Raw genomic sequence first — 25,314 nt, 5'->3', positions numbered from 1 at the left:
TTCGATGTGGAAAGACATAACAGGCAGGGGAACCACAAGTCCCTGATCACCCTCACTGGCTAGAACTCAAGCACCTGCTCCCAACTCAGACCTCACAGCAGCCTCACGGACAGGGGCTTCTCAGTACCACAAATTACTTTGCTGCCTTAACCATGGGCTTACCCTTGGCACCCACTCCTACAGCTGTGTGTGTCATCTGTCAAGACTGACAACTGAGTCTGTAGGCAAGAAGCCATCGTGTGTGGTGGGGAGATACCCCCTTCTCTGACTTCCTTTCTAAGAAGCTATGATGTCCAGTCATTGGAGCAATGGTTTTAACCCCAGTTGCTTCTTATTTGGCAAAAAGATCCAGAGACTACAACATTTCTGTTCAGAATACACAAAAACCGTCTCAAACATCCTTTTCTTCTTTATGAGTTTCTTTTAAATCCATGTGCATTAAGGCTGTGTAAGGGAGTCAGATTCCCCCTGGAACTGGAGTTACAGACAGTTGTGAGCTGCTAAGTGGGTACTGGGAATTGAACCCAGGACCTCTGGAAAAGCAGCCAGTGTAGTGCTCTTAAACACTAAGCCCTCACAAAAAACCTTCTTTCTTTTTAAATTTTATTTTTATTTTATGTGTGTGAGTGTTTGCCTGCATAGTCTGTGTGCCATGTATGTGCCTGGTGCCTGAGGAGATGGGAAGAGCGTTGCTGTAAAAAAAAAATGCTATAAAAATTGCTGTGGTGCACTAGGTCTGGCACCGTGGTGCCCCGAGATATATGGTAGACATCTTCATCTCAGTCAGCAAAGGTTCTCACCCGCTCTGCTCCATCCCCTATCACACTGCCGAAGGCTTCTCTCTGAGCCTGGCGGCAATCTCTCCACCCATCTAGTTCCCAAGGCAGGTTGCCACCAGGCCAGACATACACATCCCAATTCTGTGGCAGCCCAGCGTCTCCAGCCACCACACACTCTCTTGAATTCAGTTAAATCGCCACAAGAAAGAACACACAACACAATGACCTCTGATCCAATTGATAAGCTATAATTGCCCACCTAAACATACAAAGCGCTGTACACATCCATCCCTTAAGAACACTCATAACAACCTGTAAATGTGCAGAGAGGAACCTTAACATCGGCCTCCATGTTCTCTCGGCTGCTTCTCCTTGCTCCAGTCTCCTCTTCGTCTCTAAAGCTTTTCTCCTGCTCATCCTTCCTTCTCATTCAATGGCAGGCCTCGTTCTATCATGTACCTGCTGCTTTCACCTGTATGACATCCTACAGAAGAGGGCTTCGGATCTTCTGGAGTTTGGTTTAACAGGTGGTTGTGAACTGCTGTGAGGGTGCTGGGACTCAAACCCAGGTCCTCTGGAAAAAACAGCAGGTGCTCTTAACCACTGAGCCGTTTCTCCAGCTCCCACCACCCTCTTAACTGTAGTAAACCAGTAGTCTTGAGAACTACCATCTGGTGAGGTAGCCATAGGGAAGGAGCTTAGAGACGTGCAGTACAGTCAGGGTGATGGCTCCTTGTGGTAAAGATTAGCCATGGTAACACCTTTATTTTGTCAGAAACAGGTCCAGCTCTGTAGCCCAGGTTGGCCTGAAACTCCATCAACCTTCATCTTTGGCCCCCTTAGTGTTGGGATTGCAGTCCTGTGCCATTGGTCCCCATTGTTGGGACAAGTCTTACAGCATGGCGTGGTATGAACATCCCCACAGGGAGAGGAGCTGAGGAGATGGACTCCCTGTGGATGGCATTAATTTGGACAAGGATCACTCACCCTTGGAACCTCAGGTTCCCCTCATGTGACAGATCTGTCCCTGCCTGCCTCTCTGGCTTATAGATAAGGATCAAAATTAACCTCGAATGTAGAATTCCTTGAAAAGTGGCTAAAAACTACATCACTGAGCACCCACGGAGCCCACGCTCAGTGCAGGAGCTGTAGAGGAGAAGGATAAGGCTCACGTGACTCAGTTCGATCTCCACACCCTGTTCCTGCCACTCCTCCTAGTGGGACCTTCATTCTCCCCGTGCAATGGAATTCATGTGTTCTCGTTCCACCTCTTTGGGCTCTCCTTAAATTGGGAGATAGCATTGTATGAGGTTTAAAACAGTAATTGGAGCCAGTTACTACCCTGGTGTGTGTTCACATGGGCATGGTGCCCTGGGTTTGTCAGGGACCACCCACTGCCACCTTGTTCACTTTCTGCTCTTAGCTTGCTGCCCTCCTCACCCCCCTCCAGAGATGATGAAAGGCTTCATACTCGGTGCTTTTATTTATCCAATGTGCATTTAAATCAGTTCTCACTTAATCCTCGTAATGCCGTGAGGCACTTGGGGCAAATGGGCCATTTGACAACCCAGAGAAGGGGCTTTATGAGAAAGCATGTGGCTTCCAGGGCTGACTGGCAGGAGGATTCTTGCAGTCTGGGTGAGGACTTTTCTTTCTGAAGTGCCCTGGATTCTCGGCCAGACTGCCTCTGAGCCTTCTGATCCTTCCGTCTCTTGTAGTATTGACTGCTGTCCACTCTGGCTAGTGGGTATTTCTGTCTGACCACAGAATACCATGCTTTTTGAGGGATGGTCCCTTCCATAGAATCACATTAGTTACAGTGTCACTTTGATTTTGTGGATTGTACTGGGCATACGGAAGGACAGTGATCTACCAGAACCTTACAGATAGGAAGCTAATATGTTTGTGGATTCCATAGCTAGAAAGTATAACTGAGAAAAAGAACTCTACATTTTTTCAGACCATAGGTAGGGTCAGATGTGTGCACCTACTCTGTGCAACTGCACTTGCCAGTGTGCTTGGAGGATGGCCATGGCCTCTGTGGACACTTAATCTCTCTTGACGAGGACCATTACTTACCTGTATTCATGAAAATATACCCCTTCCTACACACTAAGCCAGCCCAGAGCCAGAGTGGTCCAGCCAGGGATTTCTTGGCCAAGATTGAGCTCTTGACTGTATTTGACCCACTTGGTAGCGTCTGTTTCTCATTCTTCCATCTTTCTCTCGGGCAGATGGCGCCTCCTCTTTACTCCTGTGCCCTTTATCTATTACAGGACCTTCCCAGGGCAGGTACCCACTTTGCTGGTCTAGGGAAGATGTCAAAGGAATTGCCTTCTCTTCTCTAATGAGCCCCTAAATCAGAAGAGCTCCAAGACAAACTCAAGAGCCCTCTGGGTCTACCACACCACTTCCAGGGATCCTGACCTTTGCCGGGTCCAGGGGAAGCAGTAAAACTTCTGATACACACAGGCAGGGGTGGCACAGGTGACAATGAGGAATAGACTCTAGGAAGAGCCAAGGAAACACTAGTACCTGCATCATTAGATTAGTAACCTTCGTATCACTGTGACCAAAGTATCTGGGGGAAAATACTCCCCTGGAAGTTCATTTTCACTTTTAGAGGGTCTCTTTAGTCCATCATGGTGGGGACGATATAGCAAAAGTTCACAGCAGGAGGGAGGATAGGGAGCTCATTACATCACTGTGGATCGGGAAGAAGACAGAGAGGGACAGGAGCCAGCATAGTAAAGCCTTAAAACACCTACCCCTACCTAGGTTCCAGTTTCATTTCTCTTACCTTGATAAAATACCCTGACAAAAAGCAACTTAGCAGGGAGAGGGTTTGTTTTAATTTACAATCCCAGGTGACAGTCCACGATAGCAGGGTGGTCATGGTTACAGGAACTTAAAACAGCTTAGTAACACCCACAGTCAAGAGCAGAGAGGGAGGGAGAGGGAGAGAGAATATGAATGAATGGATGGACACCAGCTCACTTGCTTGTTTGTGCTCACACAGCTGAGAACCCCCTGCCTAGGGAATGGTTCTGCCCACAGTGGACTGGGTCTTCCCACATCAAGTAACTTAATTAAGATAACCCCACAGGTCAACCCAATGTAGACAATTGCTCATTAAGAATTCTCTTCCCAGGTGATCCTAGGTTAGGTCAAAATGACAATTAAAACTAACTGTTAAAACTAGTGACTTTCTGCCAGCCATGCCCCACTTCCTAAGAGGTTACACAGACTCCCCAAAAGCTCCCAGAACATGACCCTCTGGGGAACATTTCAGGTTCAAACCATGACAGCCATTATTCATCTTACTACATGATTGACAATTAATTTTCCTTACATGGTTGATTCCTAGAGTATGAGGTCTTTACATAGTCCCATGGCCATCCTTCCTGTCCTTGTCATCTCACAGGCATAGGTATGAAAGAGAGGAGCCCTGGTCACGGTCATCTAATGAGCACTATGCATGGATTGTAACTGTATCCACTGTTTTTTTTTTTATTTTACAAGCCCCACTTCTCAGTTCTTATTCCCATTCTGCTGCTGCTTCTGTTCTTCTTTGGGGATGAACACTAAGCAGCTGAGGTTGGCCTGGACCTCAAGATGTATCCCACCCTGGCCTCAAACTCAAGAGCCTCCTGGCCCAAGTATTACAGGTATGCACCTGCCTGAATGCAATCCAGTTTCCCTTCTTCTCTCCTAGGATTCTTGACCCTCAGCTGAAAGTGAGGATGTCAACATACACCCAGATATACCAAGTAGATGTCATGATACACCAGGCCTCAGTTTACCCATGCTAACTCATGGACCTGCTCTTGTCAGCTTGGCCCAGATGAGTCACGAGACTTTTCTTGAGAATGTGTTCACTCCCTCCACAGACCTGATTTAAAGTTCCTTGTTATTGGCGTCAAGAAGAGGTGTCTGAATGATCTGAGTATATTTCCTTGAATTTATCTTATTAGGAGATGGATGATCTCAAAAAGAAAAAAAAAATAATTTAAGATTTCACCGAGCCCTATATAAACCCTAAGAAATGTTGCTAACTCCTCAGAGAGCAATCCACACATTGACAGCCTCATTGTCTGAGTGAGTGTACCCCTCCAGGAAGGGCCACCCAGGCTCTTCTAGCCTGCCAAAAAAAGTACCCTTTCAGAGGCTCTTAGAAGACTGCCTGTACATCCAGCTTCCATGGGGTACAGGTTAAAAAAATGCCCAGGCGAGAGAAGAAGAGGAATAGACTCACGAGAATGTGGGCAGCAAAAGGTCTTCCATGTCTGGTAGGTCTCTCAGGCAAGTCTATGCTTCCTGCTAGGTTGGTACTTTGAACCCAGGTTGCTTCCTACTCGACTGTCTTCTTACCTCATTCTTGACCAGAATGTTTTCTGTTCATCTCCCTATCTCCTTACAGTTCCTCAAAATCTAAACTGGTGTGGTGGGGTCTCTAAATGTATCAACCACACCCGAGAACTACTCAGATGGGCTGGAGCTTGGCTCTCACTTCAGACCTCCTGAGTCAGGTCGGGTCCAGCCATCTTTGTGTCTATGGCCCCCAGGGAATCTCATGCTCCTGGCCTTTCAAGAGCCATTGATTTAAAGAAGTGAGGTTCCTTCCCTGGGAGAGAAGCCAGTGCTCGCCGTGTTCCTGAAAGCTTTGCGCTGTAGTTCTCACACCAGCGGTGGGAAGACCTTGTGGGTGAACGTGATGCGTGTGCCTTATCTGGAGGGCTTGCTCATGGTGAAGCTGCGTGGCACAGCCCAGCTTTGGGGAGCCTCAATTGCATTACCTCAGAAACCGCCTATTCCCCGTGGTAACAGTTCAGCCGAAGTTACAGAAACCAGGAATCTAAACAAAAGGACACTGCTTGTTTATGCATGATTTTAGCAGTTAGGGATATGATTGGTGATTTGGAAAGCATGAACCTTTCTTTCTGGTGTAAGCTACTTCACTAAGATGTTATTTAAGAAACAAAACACTGGTTTCACAGTTGGATAGGAATGAGTGTTTTGAAGGCTCAGCAAATTGCTGTAGTTTGTTCAAGGCCATGGTTCATTTGAGGCCCCAGAGGAGTCCCTAAGCAGAGACTGAAGCCTGGGAAACCCTGCCAAGGACAACTCAGAAAGCTGATGCTGCCTTCCTAGTCTGGATGGGTGTCACTTCGCCTCCTCTCCTGTCTTACCTGCCTTTGATGGCATCTGCCATTTGCCTGAGAAGGCATCCGGGAAGGGTCCTCCTCTCTACATAACACCTTGAACTAGGAGGAAGAATGCTCATTTCTGTGGCTTTGAAAGCCTCTTCCCAATTAGGAGAGCACCTGTTAGAGCTTCGGAAGTGGACGGTCTCTACCTAGCAGGAAGCGAAGCCCACAGTGCAGGGGCGCAGGAGAAGGAGCTACCCAGGACCCCCAAACAGGGCCGGGGACCATCATACTGATATCATGAGTGGCTCAGACACCCACAGAGCCCATGGTATGAATGGGCTTGTAGAAGGACACCTTGCAGAGAAACCAGCCAGCAGGGAGGGTCACTTCCTTCTTAAGTTGTTGAACATGTTATTCCAAATCAGTGGAGCTGAAAAGGTGTATTTAAAAGGCTACAGGATATCCCATTTTTAGAGAGGAAAAATATGACCTAAGGGATTAGGAAGGAGGCTGTGCTGGAGTCAAGTGTCTGAACACTCAGGGAGACTTGGGAAGCTAATTTTCTTGGCCCTTGGAGTCTTCTTGCTCCAAGTCTCAGGGACAGGTACCTCAGCTTTGTGGAGTCCTTTTCTCAGTCCATCCAGGAGAAGCAACCCCACTGAGCTCCAGGGCTGAGTCTAACAACCGCCTTATCCTAAGAAACGACCACTCAGGACAGAGTTCGCCTGAGTCCTGAGGTGAGGTCCTAAAGTTGTCATGTTTGCCAGCAGTTCACCCTTGACAAGCACATGAAGGAATTGGAGGGAGCAGGGAGAGGATGGGCTCTTCACCAACCAGTATACTGTTAAAATGACACATGGCGTCCACACACCGCTACTGCCTCCTCAAAGCCAAGGCCAGCTTCTTGAGTGTGCCTGGGGGTGGATTCCCAGCTAGAGAGCAAACAGCTGATTAAATGACTCAAAGGGGTCCACAGCTCCTTCCTGTGACCCTCCCTTCTGCGAACGCCCACCTGGTGCTCACCTCTTTCGCTGATCCACCCTCTGCTGCTACTATGGCAAGCACAAAAGCTCAGAGTCTGGAACACACGGCCTGTGGGGGCTGCTAAGGAATGTTCCCTGGAGTACAGGCTGGCGGGGTGGCAAGTTTTTTATTTCTGGAATAGTGTCTTTATTTTACTCTCAAGTTTATGTTCCCCAGAACTCAAGATTCGCACATTTTTTTCCCAGTCTTTTAAGAATGTCTTCTCTTTGCTTCCGGTCACTGTTGTTTCTGAAGAGACGAAATGATGCTTTTCCTTCGTGCCATGACTCCCCTGAATGTCATGTGTCCCCGCCCCCCAGCTGCTTTAATGATTTATCTTGCTGTCTAACTGTCAGTAGCTGAAACATGGTCTCCTTGTCCAGCCTTAGCTGTGTTGGGCTGTTGAGGACAGTGGTGTGGAAAGGAACGGTGTGTTTTGAGGCTGAGAACCATTTTGCTATGAATTTTTCTGACTTTCACGGCTCCCTTCTAAATCAGGATCGCAACACTCTGAGCTCCGGGCCAGCGCTCATCTTGAGTGTAATTTGCAGTCACCCGCCTCTCCTGGTGTTGTAATATCACCAACTTGTCATCTTGCCCCAGAAGATGCCACAAGCAGTGACAGCTCTGGGCCTACGTACTGTTCCTTCTCTCCCACGGAAACTGCCACTTACCTCGACAGATTCTGCTCGAACGTCCCAAGTCACCTACTTCTCCAGGAGAGTCTCTCCTGCCCCCTTCTTTCCCGAGGCGCTTATATATACTGTTGAATAACTCCTTTGCTGCCTTTTCTCAGATCGACCCAGTTGGATCCCGGGATTAAGAACATGTCTCATCTGTTGTACCCATTTTGGGGAGCATTTAGCACAGTACCTGACCCATAAAACATGTTCAATAAATGCTGGTTCACTAATGCACAAGCCACACGTGCCTCTGCTTTCCGTAAACCAGAGTCTCGGGAGATAAACCTAACTTATCCTCAGGACAGCTCTCAGATACTTAACACCCCGTATCCTGTCCCTCCCGTAGCCCTGCAGCGTTAGCCCTGTTGTCCGCTACACTGTGGTTTTCAGGCTTTGTGACCAGAACTTGCTAGTGTTAAGGGACTTGGCTCTCCATACGATGGGGTACGCAGAGGAACTGTATTCAGCTGACCGCACTCCAGAGCCCACACTGTCCTAGCAACACACTGATTCACCCCCTCTCGTCAGAGCCTTTCCTAAAGTCCACTTGCAGAGTAGACTGTATGTGACCTCATCAGCACAGAATCAGCACGAGTGCGGCACCCCTGCTCCGTGAATGACGCGCCACGCCTGCCCTTGCGGGCTCATATCGGGCCATTAGCCAACGAATTCGTGTGAGTTCTGTATTCGCTATTTTAAGTTCACGTGGTTAGGCTTTTGCTTCTTGTTGTCATTTGGCTTTTGGTTTTGCGTTTAAGCTCAAGCATGGGTCGCCTGCCTTTATTCCTGGTAGAATTCATTTTCTTGGCTTAGGCAAAATATTCCAGCAGGACGAGATCGTCTTCGATCTTTGTTCTGTCATACAATCTTGCCCTTTGTGGCTTCGTATTTAAACCTGCCTTCTAGGACTTCGCCTATATCGCTAATTAAAATATGCATAAAGAGATTCGGTCCAAGGCCCAGCCTCATGGCCACTGGGCGTCTGTGACCTGTAAGCTGCCCTGCCAGTGACCCAGCTACATAATTATATAATTGTTTGACCCACATTTTAAAAATCGTCCACAAAGATGCTGTAAGAGATGGAGCTAAACGCTTGACTGAGACTCAAGGGCCGTCCTCGAATCCTCTCATTCCCACTCAGCACAATTTAAGCTGATCCTGAAGTGAAACGAACCTGCCGTGACCGTCCGCAGCACCTCGCCTCTTAGATGCACAGAGCGCAGTTATGACTGACGTCGCTTCGTTGTGAAAACCTGATAAGTGAATATCTCAACTTTGCAAAATCACATTTACCCCCACAGGGGGAAGATAGGACTGTTTTCGATGCTCGAGGAGTTTACAGTCACAGAGAAAGGGGTTACGTAATAATGAGCTTAAAGGGCAACACAGTGGCCAGCAAGATGGCTCGTGGGCAAAAGTACTTGCCACAGGTTGGACCCCAGTTAGGTCCCCAAAGTCCCCATAAACGTGAAGGAGAGAGCTCGTTCCACAAAGCTGCCTTCCGGCCTCCACACGAGTACCATGCAATACACAGAGCTGTGTAGGGGCTATGAGAGAAAATGAGGAAGAAATATACATTAAAATAGACCACATGGGGGTTGGGGATTTAGCTCAGCGGTAGAGTGCTTGCCTAGCAAGCGCAAGGCCCTGGGTTCGGTCCCCAGCTCCGGAAAAAAAGAAAAAAGAAAAATAGACCACATGCTCTAGGAAGGTGCATCAGGGGTTAAGAGCGTTGGCTGCTCTTCCAGAGGACCTAAGTTTGGTTCCCAACACCCACGCTGGGCAGCCTGTCCCTTACCCCTGCCATCTGCATGCGTATGACACACACTCTGACACAAACAAAAGAATTTTTTTAATAATTAAAAATTAGACTACAAATAGAAACTCCAATGTGCTGATGACAGAAAATGGATGGCTTTTTTTTTTCATTTTCATTATGCTTTTAAAATATTAAAATCATAGAAGGTAGATATGCCTGGTTAAAAGAGAGTGAGTTTTTCTAGTGATAGTTCCAGAAATTTGACACAAAAGTTCACTCAAACTGTGCTCATTAGGAAAAGGATGTTCAATCTGAACCCTTCAGCTACCTTCAGAGAATAGCCGTGTACACCTGCCTCTGGCCCAGGAGTCTGGGAAAAGTGGCCCTCAACCTTGTCCTACACTGAGATATTTCACTGGTGGTGCGTGTAAGCCAAGTGGAGTAAACAGGTGTTAACTGGCTCCTCGTGCCCCTGAACAAGCTTCTCAGCCTGTCTGTGGTTAGCTCCACTCCCTGGAAATGGGAGAAACACCAAATGATGCGTGAAATGTTCAGCCTTTTCCGGCATCTGGAAAGTCCTCAATAAACAGTGGCTGCTTTTTAACCGTGATTCTTAATTGGGCCTTAGATCTGAGACTTTCCACCACTTATGGTAAATTGGGGAAGTAGGGTGATAGGGCTCTGTTTCTCTTCTAAGGTACAAGGCATGAAGAAGAGGGGGGTGAGTGGGAAAGCCTTTGAATGAACTGGTTAGCGTGAGTAGATAAGGAAGTACTGTGTTTTTGAGATCCAGTGTGTAGGGAGAACCTTGAAAGGCCTTAGGTGTTAATCCTTTTGCGGTTTACTGGCTCTAGTCTGAAGGTTACACATGGGGTAACTGCCAAAACCCTTAATAATGGGTAGGCTTTGGATCAACAAATGAAAAAAAGACACCAGCAGTGACCAATCAGAATAGGTAATCGCTACAACTCCATCACACACTATCTCTCATCTTAAAATTCTGCACATGAAACTTCCTAAGAGCCAGGCCTCAGAACATAGATTTCCATGGAGAGGCTCAGTACTCCCTATTCCAACATAAAGCTGGAAGGGAGAAGGCCACTGCTGGAGTCTCCTTTCATAGGACTATGCTTTATGTCTGTCTTTAAACTGTAAAATATGCTATGCAGTTCCCCACGATCGGCGGGTAATTGAATGGCTTTGAAAATCATTCATCTGCGCATTGCCAGAATTTATTTTAGGACATTTCATTGCCCTTCAAAATAACAGTGCTCCACCCTGTTGTCACCTCCTTCCCTACTTTCCCATCACCCCTTAGTCTAAGCAGCCATCCATCTACTTCTGTATCCATAGACTTGACCTTGCTGGCTGTTTCATATGGTTGTGTAACACATGGTCCTTTGATCTTTTGAGGCTGGCTTCTTGCATTCAGCACAATGCTGTCCGGATTTAAGTGGTAGATGCAGATATTATAACTTCATTTCAAAAATGAAGGCAGTAAAGCCATATAACAATAATCTATATCATAGCTGTCTCGTGGCCCATCCTTTGATGAACATCTGGGTTTTTCTGTTGGTGCTATTGTGAGTAATACCACCACCGTGAACACTCATATACAAGTTTCTATGGGCATGTCCTATAAAGTGGCGTTATTAGATCATGTGCTTCTGTCTGAGAGACTGTAATATCAGATTCCATCGCAACATGGTATCCAGTAGGCAAGGCGTGAGGGTTTGTTCCCTCCAGGACCACATATTTCATTTCTCCCTAGTCCTCCAGCAGCTGTGCGGAGGACCTCACTGTGGTTTTGAATTGGTTTTATCCATTGTTATTGGTGCCGAGCCCCCCTTAGGATGTATCCTTTTGTGTGCAGATCGGCCTTTCACGTGCCTTCTTTATATCTTGAGATCGTTGCCTATTTTAGTTGGGTTATTTCATTATTAATACTATTATTAATTTTGAACTTGGAGGCTCTTGTAGTCTAAATGCAAGGCTCTTATCAGATGATTTCTAAAATCTCCTTTATCTGAGTTCTGTGGCTTGTTTTTTGTTTTGTTTTTGTTTTGTTTGTTTGTTTTGATATTGTCCTTAAAAGGACAACTTCTGAAGCTTGAGGTCTTGCTTAGTGAGACAGCAGCCTGACCTAGTGCTCGGTGCAGTGGGTTTTACCCTCAGCATTGAAGGAAAAGGAAAAGAAAACAAGTTTTCATTTTGGCAATATGTATTTTACTTGATTTTTTGTTGGTTGGGTTGGTTGGTTGGATTTTTTGATTGGTTGGGTTGGTTGGTTGGATTTTTTGATTGGTTGGTTGGTTGGTTGGTTTTTTTTTTTTTTTTTTTTTTTTTGATTGGTTGGTTGGCTAGTTGGGTTGGTTATTTGGTTAGTTGGTTTGTGGTGTCTTAGCCAGGAAACCATTACTAGTTCTGTGTGCTTCCCACCCTCAGTCTATGTTTAGGGGAGATGCCTGGTTTAAGGGGTGGCTAAAGCCACCTCTTAAACGTGGCTCCAGACAGTTACCCTCAGCTCCCAGCTCTGTGTGGCCCCTACTGTCTCTGTGACAGGTGTCTGATGCTCCTAGTGAGTCTTGCAAGAGACCCAGCAGGTCAGAGAACAGCAAACATCCGCAAACAGCAAAATGCTAGTCAACGGGGACTCTTGATTAACTCTTGGTTCACAGACCCATGGCTGTCACAGCCACATAAAAACTCTGAACTCAGCCATGTGCCCAGAGAAGCCTCTAGAGAAGGAAGCTCAGAAGAGGAAATGAGTGGGGGAGAAGAGAAGGAGGTGAAGAGAGATGTCAACATGGCAGCCATCTTGTACAGCTCCTAACCCTCAAACATGTGACTTGCCTTGGGGTGGTAACAAAGTCTGGGCTGGCTTTGTGGAGAAAGGCAAAGGACAGCAAAATAAAAGCAAGTCTCTTCAGGAATTCTATTGGACTTTGGCCTTCAAGCTCAAATTGGTTTCTAGTCTGAACATTCATCGTCCAAGCTGCCAAAAGTAATTTCAGGTTCCCCGTTCCTACCTGTGGGCTTGTACCGTAATAAACTAAAATTCAGAAAGTCCTGCAAGTGAAAGAAGCCATTCAGCCACAGAAAATTAAATTCTGTTCCCTGGGTGTAATGTACCAAGGCCGGAAATTGAATGAGGACATTTGTGAGATATTTCTAGCAACAGGGGTTGAGACAAAGTCTTTGTGCTTAACCCTCATGTGGCCAGAGACTCATACTCCTTAGACTACCACCAAGGCTTTGCCGACTGTGTCCTCTTTGCAGCCCTACACTTTGGACATTAGCTCTTAGATGTGACTCCTGGTTTAAACATATGAGGTCTGTACTGCTTTGTACTTAACCACATTGCTAAGTGCAGGGGTCTTTGTTACAAAAGCACTGCGGGCTTTGCAAACAGACTTCCTCCTGTGCCCTCTCAGCTCCCATATTTAATGGTCCGAAAGGTTTCCCTCCACCCAACTTGGGCCCTCTTGTCTCATCTGCTCTGTAAAATGGGACTTCCCTGTGTGACATTTGCCTGTATGGAATGCTCAGGACCCGTAGATAGCAGGAAGGGACGGAAGCAGCGTTCAGTAGAAGCTGCAGATTCTGGGCCTTGGGACCAAGAAGCCAGGCGCCATGGAGCTCAGGCTCGCCCTGTGCCCAGATAGCATGAGCGCCCAGGTAGCACGCAGATGGAGACAGCTTTCCTGAAGCATGCATTCTCCAGATGGGGCACACGAGGTGGACACATTTAGCCCAAAGGGTTTCTTTGAGCAATCACAATTGATTCCCATCATCCTCGGTGAAGCTTTTCAATAAGCCCTGGTCCACATGATTCCTCTACGACAGCAGATGTGCATAGCCAAGTTTTAGACAAATGTGGGAAATTAGAGTCTTCGTAACTTCTCAGTATCTTCACATTAATGCCTGCGTCTATACCATTCCTATTTCCATTGCCTACCCACCCCACCTCTTTCCCTCTCCCTCTTCCTCTCTCCCTGTTTCTGTTTCTCTCTCTCTCTCTCTCTCTCTCTCTCTCTCTCTCTCTCTCTCTCTCTCTCTCTCTCTCTCTCTCTCGTTTCTTTTTTAAATGCCCTAAACGCACAGTCACAAACAAAGGAACACAGTGTAGAGTCAATGTGCCCTACTTACACACACACATGCACACACCTTTATCATACCTTGTTATCCATTTGTCAAATCTAGCAATGGAAACCAACAGATACACTCTGAGCAGAGAAAAATGGCAGCTTGTTGTCTGGCGGGTAAGGAAAAGCAGACATAGTATCGCCAGGTCCAGTTCCATAGCCTCAGCAGAGATCCCAGAGCTGCTCTGAGACCTGGGTTGCAACCAGGGCTCCAAATCTTGCCTCTCCAGAAGGCGGTGAATTGTGCTCTGTGTATTTAAAGAAGCCCATTGAGTTTGTGCTGTGAAGTTCAGCGAGCTTTGGCCATAGCTCCCCTTATGTGCAAGCATTCCTTGCCCCCCGTTTTCTTTTGTTTCCACAACAATCTAGTAATACAGCAAGGGTCCATGTTATTGGACCCATTTTATAGATGAGAAAAACTGAGGCCTCAAGTAGTTGAGACTTTCTCAAGCTTAGAGAACTGAGGAGTGGTGATGTAATCTTGACTCAAGGGCCTCTATCTTGAAGTATAAAAAAGCTCTTCCTTCCAGATGATTCCAAGCATAGTACTTGGCATGCTGGGTCTACATGGGGCCATGGGAGTCATAGCAGGGACAAGGCTTCCTGTCTCTAGGCAGTGTGTGTTTAGTGAGTAGGACTCAGGTTTTCCTAGAGGCCCTCACCAGGCAGGTGTTAGGTGTCTTCACCATCCACCTCGTACACCCAGCATCCTCGAGCCACCCAGGGCCCTTGGCACCCTTGGTGATCCTCTCATGAGCAAACATGTCCCTCTCTCTTACTTCACAGGCCCTTCCCCTCAGGGGTGTTCTGCGCCTTCAGTGGCCCACTGAGAGCATTCTTGGGCACCTCTGGGTGGCCATCTCCTAACAGAGCCAGCTTTTACCTTATGTCTTCTCCAGTCAACACAGCCCCACATTAAACTCACCAACTGTGAGCACTTGGTGCTTACTGCATGAGTGACAGGTATCATTCTGTATTCAACAGTGGCCTCTTGCACAGCCAGAAGGTTACTCCAAACACAGTCACCCTGCTGTACCTAGGGGTGACATCCCCATGGATTCAGTCAATCACAGATCAAAAACTTTCCAGAAATTGGTTTCCATATTTTATTCCCATCATTATTCCACAAATAACAATTATAACAATGTATATAATACATTATAGCAGTGTATGTAATGATACATTATAACATCAATGTATATATTAATACATAATAACAATGTATCTGATATGTTATAACAATGTATGTAATAATACATTATAACAACTATGTATAGGGCATCTATATTAGAGTAAATATGACAGATCATCTAGAGATGATTTAAAGCCTCTGGAGTTACCAGACTAAGATATAGGCAAATAGTCTGATCCAGGGCAGATGAGTCTAGACAGAGTCTAGAGTATCGTCCTAACAGACAAGGTGGGCGGGCTCACAGCTGGTAGGAGTGAGTGGCATCCCGCTTCTGTAGATATCCCTGTAGTTTTCCCTGTGTGATAAACACTCTGAGGACATGGCCCTTGATGTGACCTTTGTGGGTTCTAAGGATCTAGACAAGCAGACAAGAGAGAGAGGAGGCCGCCTTCCAAGCAGGGGCAATTACAACATGCAGAGTGCATAGGTGGTAACCTGTGTACATGGCGAAAGAAGAGGAGACTGCATGGGATGGGAGAAGCAAATGAGGTCAGTAGTTGAGAAAAAAGCCAAGAAACTTGAGTACACCCTAACAGGCAAAAAAGAAACCTATCGAAACGGAGCCTGAGAAGGGGACGGGCAGCATGGTTGGGGGCCACTGTCTGTTTTCTGTCAGTCCTCACCATAAATGATGTGGGCACTGTTTGTACTATGCAAACGAAGGACCCATGCCTCACAAAGCTCAAGAACCTTGCTGTTAGTCATCAGAGAGTAAGTTGCTGGTGTGGGATTTGAACCCAGATCCAAACCACATGTTGTCAACACAGATGCACACACAAGTAAAGTGAGAGCCAGGTTGCTAAAAAGACAACTACACCAAGAGTCACCAACAAAGCAGGAGCATTCACAAGGATTTGCAAAGAACTTTGATTTGATTTTTTTTTTTTTTAAGCAGAGAGTTGAAGAAATGGTTTCATTGATGAAGTCCCTGACATGAAACACAAGTCCCGAGTTTGGATGTCTGGGCCCCGGTGTAAAAAGCCAATTATGGTGGCTCACTCTAGGGTCTTAGCACTGAAGAGTCAGAGACAAAATTGCTGGGGCATGCTGACCAGACAGCCTGGCTGAATCAGTTCAGTGACAGACCTTGTTTTTAAAAAAAAATGTGGAGAATTCATGTGTTTATTTTATTGTTTGGGATGCATTTACTCAAACTACACCTGATCAAGTTGCCCTCCCAGCCTCAACCTTAAGGGCTTCTAGAAGGTTCCATCTACCCCATGAGCCGAGGGCTGAAAATGGCAGGCCACCATCCCACCCTGACTTTGAATCCCAGCTCAGATCACAGGGCTTGCTTGGAAAGATGGAAGAGGACGCTAAAGCAGGCTCTGCAGCTTTGCAAGGACAACTCAGGGTAGCCTTAGCCCCGAACAGAGCCCAGAGAACCTTCCGACAAGGACTCAGCTGGAGCGCCATCTTGGCACTGCCTGGGCATCAGGCGTAGACACAGCCCTTGCTCAGCCGAGCTTGTCTACATGGATGGTAAATAGAATGTGTTTAATGAGATGAGGGTAGTTACACGAGGGGACAGGAAGTGACCACAGCGACCACTCATGAGGGCTACGGTCTTAAGGGCCCAGAAACATCTGCCTCAGTGGAACCCTTGCAGGTGCAGGGAAGAGAGACATGGCTCCCGAGCCCCTGAACAGAAAAAGAAGTGGGGCCTGAACAAAGTAGGACAGCAGGGATGGTTCAGAAGCTTGGTTCCGTAGTGCAGCTTCAGGCTCCCGGGGAAGCTATTGGGCATCCAGATTATCCCACGTCATCCAATGGATCCCAGAGCTGTGGACCGGGTCCAGTTTCTGAGTTTCGGATGACTAAAGAAAGGGCTGAAGCGTGAGCATCACCGGGACGAGCATAACTGTTCCGAACAGGACCCGGACTTACGCCTCGGCGCCACTTTTTGGTTTCCGAAGCTTCACTTTGTCCATCTGTAAAGCAGCAATGCGGATGCTTGTGCCGCCAGGGTAGCGGGCGAGTGATTAGGCTGGGAACGCCTCTGCCTAGAGTCGGTATCCGGCACTGCACCAGTGCTCCTTCCTAGCAAGCACAGGAAGTTGCGCTCCTCCACAGATGGTCTCATTGCCTCAATAGAACTTCAATCTACAGGCAAATTAATGGCTGGAAAATTAAAGACTTTGTGGGTTTCAAAAAGTGACCCAGAATTATTCTCTTCCCAGGGAGTGTTCAATGACTCGAGTGTTCAGAAGCGCGATTCACACATTTCATCTGCACAAAAGTTAACCAAGCTGAACCATGAATACAGACACTTGGTCCTATCCCCTTGCTTGTACAAGTCAACACCATTATCAGTGATTTTTTTCTTTCTTATTGTAATTTTTATTATTGAAAAACAATTTCCAAATTTAAATTGAAATGAGGGTAGTTAACATGCAGGGACATATTCTTTCCCTCCCCCAAGTCCTTCCAGATCCTCCCTCTACCCACCCAGCTTTAAAGTTCTTTCTCAAAATACAACAGCCCAGTACAACGACAAACCCCCACCCCAGACCAAGAAAACAAAATAAAACCACACACAAAAGCGAAACCCAACAACATAAACCCAACAAATTGTAACCAGATAAAAGCACGCACGCACACACACACACACACACACACACACACACACACACACACACACACACACACACTGTGGAGTCTATTGTATATTGTTCAACTACTCCAATGCCTGTTCTGGAGTGGTTGTTATACCCAGAGTCACTCTATTGGAGAAAACTAATTTCCACTCTCCCAGCAGCTATCAGAGACAGTTCAGTAAAAATAGATAGATAGATAGATAGATAGATAGATAGATAGATAGATAGATAGATAGTGTTTTGTTAAACAGAACATGGTGCACCAACATAATAATAAAAACTTCTTTGGGGAGGGCGGTTAAAAAGACTCTGGTAGTGCTGCTAAATATAACAAAAATATACAAAAAATCTTTACTTTTGGATGCTGACTAAAAGCACAATGTAGTTTGACTACTGTGCCACTTACATTTAAAATGGCAACCAAGTAGTATTTGCCACTTTGGGAACTGCTATCCTGACCCAGAGTCCGGGCACATATACAGGATGGGAGCCATCTCCGTTCACACACACAATTCCCATGACCCCTCGGGCATAACAGATTGCTTGCCTGTTCACAGAACTAAGGAAAGTCCTACACTTAGATTACAAAATAATTTTTGAAGTGTCTTTGTCCTTCAGACCCACCTCTAGCCGCATTGACATGTCACTCGCGTGACTTTCAGTGGCGAGAGGATATCTGTTGGTTTGGTTTCAGGGAAGGATGGGACTGTAACCTAGGCATGAGTGGCCTGGTCCTGCCTACCTCAACACTGCCCAACTCAATTCTGCTGAGACCACCCATGAGCTGCCTCATTCATGTGAACTCAAATGTGCTCTCAGGAGCCCACCATGAATAACAGACCCTCCCCAGGGCTTTCCAGGGGTAGACACTTTCTCCTGGGAGCCAGGAATAAAGAAAGACCAGCCATACTCTTTGCTATGCAGCCAGCAGCTGACGGTAGATAATGACAAAGACCAGTAATTCCTTTACGAAGTGTCTGCATGGCTACCCTGGAATATGACCCAGCTGTGAAAATGAGTAAGCTACAGCCCTCGTCAGCTGTTACATGTCTTATGGATGCCAAACTCATTAACAGTGTTGTGCAGTTAACCGTGAAGCAGAGATCACCATTCTTTCATGGAACCATCGGTGGCAGGACTCATCATGATCTGAGTGACAGAGCCTCGTGACCTCCTGTGACCCCTCTCCTCTGAGCTCCAACCCCTCCCTGCTGCATGCCTCTGGGCCCCTTTGTGGAACCAAGTCCTTGCGGATGGACGCATTGCCCAGGTGGAGGGCGAAATCTTCACCTGTCCTTGCAGGGGAAAGCCAGACTGATTTTTCCTCATTGTTCCTCTGAAAGTGGTGTCAGGATATGACCCTTGGTAAAGGAATCTAAGGGGGCCAAGGAGGAGGGGGAGCAAACCAGGAAGAATGACCTAGTGACCGAAATCTCTCCAGCCCTCTGGTGTGAGGAGGGAATTACCCCCTTTTAAAGTCATGATAGTTTTATGAAGTCACACCCACCCCCCTCACAGGCTCTCTTGTGAGGAAAAACTTCAAGGTAACCAGATGTCTAGATGATTTTTCTCTGCATGCAAGCCCACCGGCCCTGCTGTGGCTGACTTCAGAGAAGGTTCTGGAATAGCCCTCTGCACTCCTTCCTAGCATAGAGATTTTAACAAAGGCTTCCCCACCCTCTTTGGTCACGCCTCTCCTCTTGCCCTTTTACTCACTGTGGAGTTCATGGAAGTTAACTGTAAAGCCAGTCACCGGCACCATCACCACACACACTGGGAGGAGCTCCCATAGCCCAGCGTTTAGTGGAAGGTACGCACGTAAGGCAGGGCTAGGGGTCCGTTTAGTTGGGTTAGTGGGATGTGTTTACCTGGATTTCCATTATCCCACACTTAACCAATCAAGTTATTCCACTGAATCAGCTCATTACACAGTGACACAAGGCACAGCTCGGAGACTCAGCATGGGACTGCAGGTAGAACATAAACCAAGTGGCTGACATGCGAGTGTCACCACGTATCGTATGCCAACTAAAAATGCCCAGTCTTACAATTCATAGACAAAAAGATACTTGGCGTTCACCGCGTGTCTGAGAACAATCCTACGAATGCATACGCTACTACCAAGAGCTAGTTTTGAACATGAGAAATGTCTCGAGTAGCCAAGCTGGGTTATCACCCGTCCTGGAGGAGGAGACCATATTATCTTTTCAATTATCTTTCAAACACCGAGTTATCTTTTAAATTCTCTCTGTGGAAAATGATATTCCAAAATTCGCATGGAAAAGATAATTAAAAATTATGCAGTATGCATTTGCTACCTGTGGTTTGCCAAGCAGCTAATTAGCAGGCATGTGATTTTTATGAATTCTGTGGTGTTTGCAGCATCTGCCAATTTTTTTGTAATTTGTGATTTTCGTTGCCATTACTTCTTGGGTTCAAAATAAACATTCGCTTTCGTACCTAATTTTATACTCATAATTTGATATTTTTAAAAGATTCCCAAACCCGAATCCACCCTGGCCCTGTCTCTGTCCTCAGTGACCGCCCTATCTGTCCTTCCTCATCAACATTGTTCCCTGGATTAATGATGGTCTTTGAGATTGAACTCATGTGCTCTTTGCCCAGACTTGGAGGGGTAAGCTCTCCAAAGACCCTGACTCAGAACACCACAGTAGGCCTCACGGCAAGAAACAGCAAATCTGAGTCAGCAGAGCATTGGGAAGAATAATTGTAACTTCCCAGACAGGTGGCCGGGGAAGTCTCTCAGCTTGTGGATACTTAATGGTCAGCATGCCCGGTCCCCAAAGTTTTCCTGAGAAAACAGTGGCCCTACTACCAAGAGCATGTGCTTTCTGGTCAATAAAATTCCAACACATAATCCGTTCACTGAAGTAAAAAGACCCCGCTCATGACCAAGATTAGACAAGGTTACCAAGTCAAAAAAAGTTGTGCTTGGGCCCTGACAGAAGCCGCATTAAAGATGAGCCAGAGTTAGCTTAGGTCCTTTCTGTGACCCATCTCTCCATCCTTGCACACCTTTGCTTCTTCCCGGACTGGGAATGGAGGGCTCAGCACCGCTCCCTTCATCTCCTGCATTCCCCTACCTTGCCTACCCTCCCTTAAGAACCTGTATCGTTCCTTGGCTCCCTTCTAGAACCTCTGTGGTGCGTACGAGTAACAAACACTTCAAATGGCTTTGTAATGTTGACCATCAGCCTCTCCTGTGTTCTCACACCAGGCAAGTACTTAGCCTGAGCATGCAGGAGTTCTAGAGATAAGGTCGGGAGGCAGTGGGAGTCTCAGATCCCTTACAGGTGGGCTCATCGGGTGTCCGTACTGTCAGTCACCTACTGGAAGACGGTCAGTGTGGTTCCTACCAGAATGTCTACCAGGACAGACTACGGGAAACCATAACCCACGTTTCCCATAGTCTGTCCTGAAAACTTTACAAATGTGTCAATTGTCTCTCCCCCCTACCCCACCTATGCCTTTATCCCTTCTGGTGTCTGTGAGTATGCATTGTAGTTTGAATATTAAATCCCCCCCCCCATAAATTCACTTGTTGCAAGCTTAGGTGGCCCTGGGTGCTGGAGCCTCACTGGAAGGAAAAAGGGTCACTAAAGGGAAGCCCATGAAGTGTCCTTGGTCTCTTCCTCATCTTTCTGCTTCCTGGCTGCCCCAAAGTGAGCAGCCTGTGTGCCTTTCATTCCCACCACCATGATGGCCACCTACCTTCATGCCCCAAAGCAACAGATCAAGGTAAACTGGAACCAGAATCTCTGAAACTTTGACCCAGAATAAAACGTTCTTCCTTTTCTTTCAGTGACAAAAGTAAAAGGTCTTTAGGATGTGAACTCATAAAGAAATGTCTCCCTAACAAAGACTTGGTAACCTATAGATGAGAGTCCTAGACCAGGACAGTCAGGTAACCATGTCCAGGGAGAGTGGCTCATTCTACCATGCTTCCTGCTGACAGATCATGGGTCCTGTTTGGGGTCCTCCCTGCGACACAGTCTCTTCCTCCCCTGAACCTCACCCATAACATAGAGACTGCTGTCATCAGTACAGCAGGTGACACAGCCTGGGTGCCACTGAGCACCCTTACTCTTTTAGGGAACTCCACTCAGATGAAGTTGGATCCCTGGCTTCATTGGAAAAAAGAAGAACAGTTGGGATGTATTAAAAGGCATGTTTAATCCAGATCTTGGGGCGGGGGGGAGCTCAGAGAGAGATGCTTAGGAAGAGAGACACCCCTGGAAGCTTGTGCAAGCTTCAGAGTCCAGCTTAAGCATCACTCGACCCAAATGGTGACCATATATACCAAGAGGTTGTCAGAGTTTGAGATTTTGTTGCTTACTGGTTGTTAAGGGACCCTTCCCTCCTCTCTCCCTCTTCCCCTTTTCAATGACTGAAATTAGAAGGCACCCCAAGAAGTGCTGTGAGTGGGGTTATGATCTTACAAGATTAAATCAGAAGTCACCAGGATTACACAAGGTGCTTGGAGCATGGCCTTGTGCTGTAAATGTGGTTTCTGGTGAGAGGCAGAAATTGTAGGTTTACAACTGGAAAGGAAGAAAGGCCTTAAGCAACTGTTGTTCATGGTGTTGAATTTCTTTATTCTCTGCTGGTGAGACTTCAACCAGGTTTCAACCAGGCAGAGAGGTTCCTCTCTGTTCCCATGCTCACATAACTGTCCCCGTCTTGCTGGCCTGCTTTAGGGACCTCTAACAACTTCAGGCAGCTCTCTGAGCCTCCCTCCCCTCCCCCAGTCTTTGTATAATTAAGCTCCCAGGTACTCTAGGATTTGTCCTACCCTCCAGACCTAAGTGACAGGACACCCAGTACACTGGCCTATCAGTTACCTCACTGAGAGATACCTCAAATCCCAGAGTTTCTGAGAAGGATAAGGTCTGGGGAGATTCGCTTTGTTCTTTCTAAGTTGACAGCTGAGCTGCTGTGATAACTTGCTGGAGTTTGGGGAGGCATATTTGTTACTGATGGTGATGATGTTGTTGTTGTTGGTGGTGGTGGTGGTGGAGGAGGTGGTGGTGGTGGTGGTGGTGGTGGTGGTGGTGGTGGTGGTGTGTGTGTCTGTGTGTGTGTGTGTGTATGTTGACACTGAGTGCTTTCCTTTGTCCCACTCCACATTGTATTTCGAGACAGGAACTCCCAGTGAACCTGGAGCTCACTGACTGGTTTTACTGGTTGGCCAGCAAGCTCTGGGAATCCTTGTTTCAGCCCTGACCCGGAGCACTGTGGTTACAGACCATGAGAGACTTTGTGATGCTGCTACTGTGACCTTGACCCAGGGCATAGCTACCTCTTCTGCATTGCTGAAGCAATGCAGTAATGAATGCATGGAAGAGATCAGGGAGAGCTGAGAGTGGAACCCAGCCTACAAACACACAAGCAGCACCTGCCAGACTGGTGTCACTGTTACTCAGACTTTCTGAGTTGGAGGTGGGTGGTGTCTGGCAAAGTCCAGGGTCTGACTGCAGGGTTGGCTGAAGACAAGATCAGCCTTGGGGACTCACCTAGCACACCATAGGACCACGGTCCAGTGAAATGGTAATTTACACCAACACCCCATTGGGCCTGGATTTCAAGGTCTGCACTCGTACAGAGATACTGCCTGTGTCCTGTAGGTTTGGACTTCTGAGTAGCCGGTTCCCTTTAACTGGCGATCGGTTCCCGATATTGCCTTTGGTTTGGGTGTATCACTAAGCAAGAATTTTAAACAGGAAGTCTTAGGCATAGCATCATTCCTTTAGCTTAGCATCTGTATTCCATTCATTCAAGGAAGGTCAATAAGCAACTACCTTGTGTGGGGTGTGCTGGAGAAGTGGAGATAAAACAGGTCATGTCTGTTAGGGGTCTCTACCTGCTTCCCTTGCTGTAGAACCGACAACAGGGGTCAGGCTGCTGTGGAACACCAAGACCTATCAGCTACATCAGACAAAAAGTATCTACGGTAATTTCAACAGATACAAAGTGGAAAAACGATGATTGATAGATGATATGGATAGATAGATACATACATACATAGATACATAGATGGATAGGTATGCACATAGGTAGATACATAGATACATAGGTAGATAGATACATAGATAGATAGGTACCTACATAGGTAACATAGATACATGAATAAATAGATACATAGATAGATGATAGACAGATAGACAGACAGATGATACAGATCACATTTATGTAGCCTAAACTAGGCTTAAATTCATCATCCTCCTGCCTCAGCCTCCTGGATGTCAAGGACCTTAGGAAGTGAGCTCTGCCCGCCACTGCTGTCAAATCCTTAGCATGTGGCAAATGCTCAATCAGTTCGCTTTCCTCCTTCCTCCTAAGATGTTTCCAGAGCTTAATAATTGCGTGTAGATGAGGGACCTGAGAGGAAGACTGGCAGGTGGGAGGGGGGAAAGCAAGCTGCTGCCTCCTTTGGGTGAGGAGAAGACAGAGAGGGTACTTGCAGCTCAGAGGTCAGTTTATCTGATGTTCTCCAGGGTGGCCACACGACTCCCATGATAAACTGATCTCTGCTCAGATGCACTGCTGTGAACGCTGCTGTCCTGTACCACTTGCCCCATCTCTTTAGTCTGTTTGGTTTGGTTTTGCCTTCCCTACAGTTATCTCTGTGAACATATACATTTGTCTGCTCAGCTCTTTCCCACTAACGTATACACTCCTATCAGAGACTCCATCCCGTTCCCCGCTGGCATCATGTCTCCACTCTGCAAATCACTGCTGAATTTGACCTTGGCTGTATCACGCCACCTCTAGACTCTCTTGGGTCATTTTGATAATTAAATGCACCAATAAGAAAGCAGCACTGGGCACCATGCCTGGCACACCCAAAGCTCTCAATCAATCCTAGCTATCGTTTGATGAATTATTTTCTAGCTGTCTCCCCTGGGATCGGCTGTGTGCAGAGAGCCTCTGTAGCTGCTCGGGGATTTCTTTTGTCCTGAGCGGAGTTAGAAATAGAAACGCGTTCTAATTGGGGACTATGAAATCGCTAGTTACCGTTCCAAAGCCAGTGAACTCCTAATGCTTCTCAAATATGACTGCACATTGGAGTCCACAGGAGACTCTTATCAATTACTGGTGTCTAGATCTCACCCCAGGGGTTCTGATGTTATTGATGTGGTAGATGGCTCAAAGATCAGGGCTTTTTTTTTTTTTTAATTCTCCAGGTACTTCTAACCTGTAGTGGGTTTAGAGCAACTGTTCTACAGACTTCCCCTTGAAAGAGAGTGAGACAAATGCCTATGGCCCAGCAGTTACTGTGCCTTCCCAAAAGGAGAAATTTTTTTGGAAGACTGGCTTGTTAAAAATTCATCGCTATGGCCCAGCAGAGCTCCTCTCCTTAGAGACGGCTGTTGAAGTGGGCTCAGCTGGTGGGTGTGTAAACACAAGGTTGAGCTGCAGGCCAGCCTGGGCTACATTGCAAGACCCTAACTCAAAAAAGAGAAAAGAAGGGACAGTCAGGGGAGTTATTGACTAATGTCGAGTCACAGGATGCTAGCAGGGAAAACCTGGGAGGCTCCAGCAGCACAATCAAGTGGGGAAAACTGAGGCTAGAGAAGGCAAACCAAACTTTCGCTCCATCCCACCCCTGCCCACATGTCCAAACAGCACAGCCATTGGCCCCAAAGGGTGGTGGGATGAGAGCTGCTTATCCTAATATATTTCTGAACAAACGAAACATTTTGTTCTACTTTGAACTGTAATAGAATTCAGAGTTCTTGGTTTTGGGCCTTGTGAAGAAGGATCCAGAGCTGTTATCTGTGTCAGTAGACTCTAGATGAATTAGCAGACAGACGCATTTCAGTCAAGGGCTTTCTAGAAAGCAGCCCGACTCCATTCTCCCATTGCCATGCCCCTGGAAGGCAGGGGAGGGACATTATGCTCAGTGAGTCAAGTCAGCACACAGGGACAAATCTGTGTGGTTTCACTTAACAGAAGGACCCTAGC

At 46.9% G+C, this 25,314-nt stretch overlaps 1 protein-coding gene across 9 annotated transcripts in view; it reads left to right on the top strand.

Annotated features, from left to right (window-relative positions):
- The window catches only part of Mapk4 (mitogen-activated protein kinase 4), a 149,467-nt gene that overhangs the window by 102,161 nt on the left and 21,992 nt on the right, over positions 1-25,314 (top strand). The gene's annotated exons all lie outside the window — the stretch shown is intronic.

The sequence above is a fragment of the Rattus norvegicus genome, chromosome 18, assembly GCF_036323735.1.
Source record: "Rattus norvegicus strain BN/NHsdMcwi chromosome 18, GRCr8, whole genome shotgun sequence".
Lineage (NCBI taxonomy): Eukaryota > Metazoa > Chordata > Mammalia > Rodentia > Muridae > Rattus > Rattus norvegicus.
Note: the sequence above shows the minus strand (reverse complement) of the source record. Positions and strands in the feature narration are given on the sequence as shown.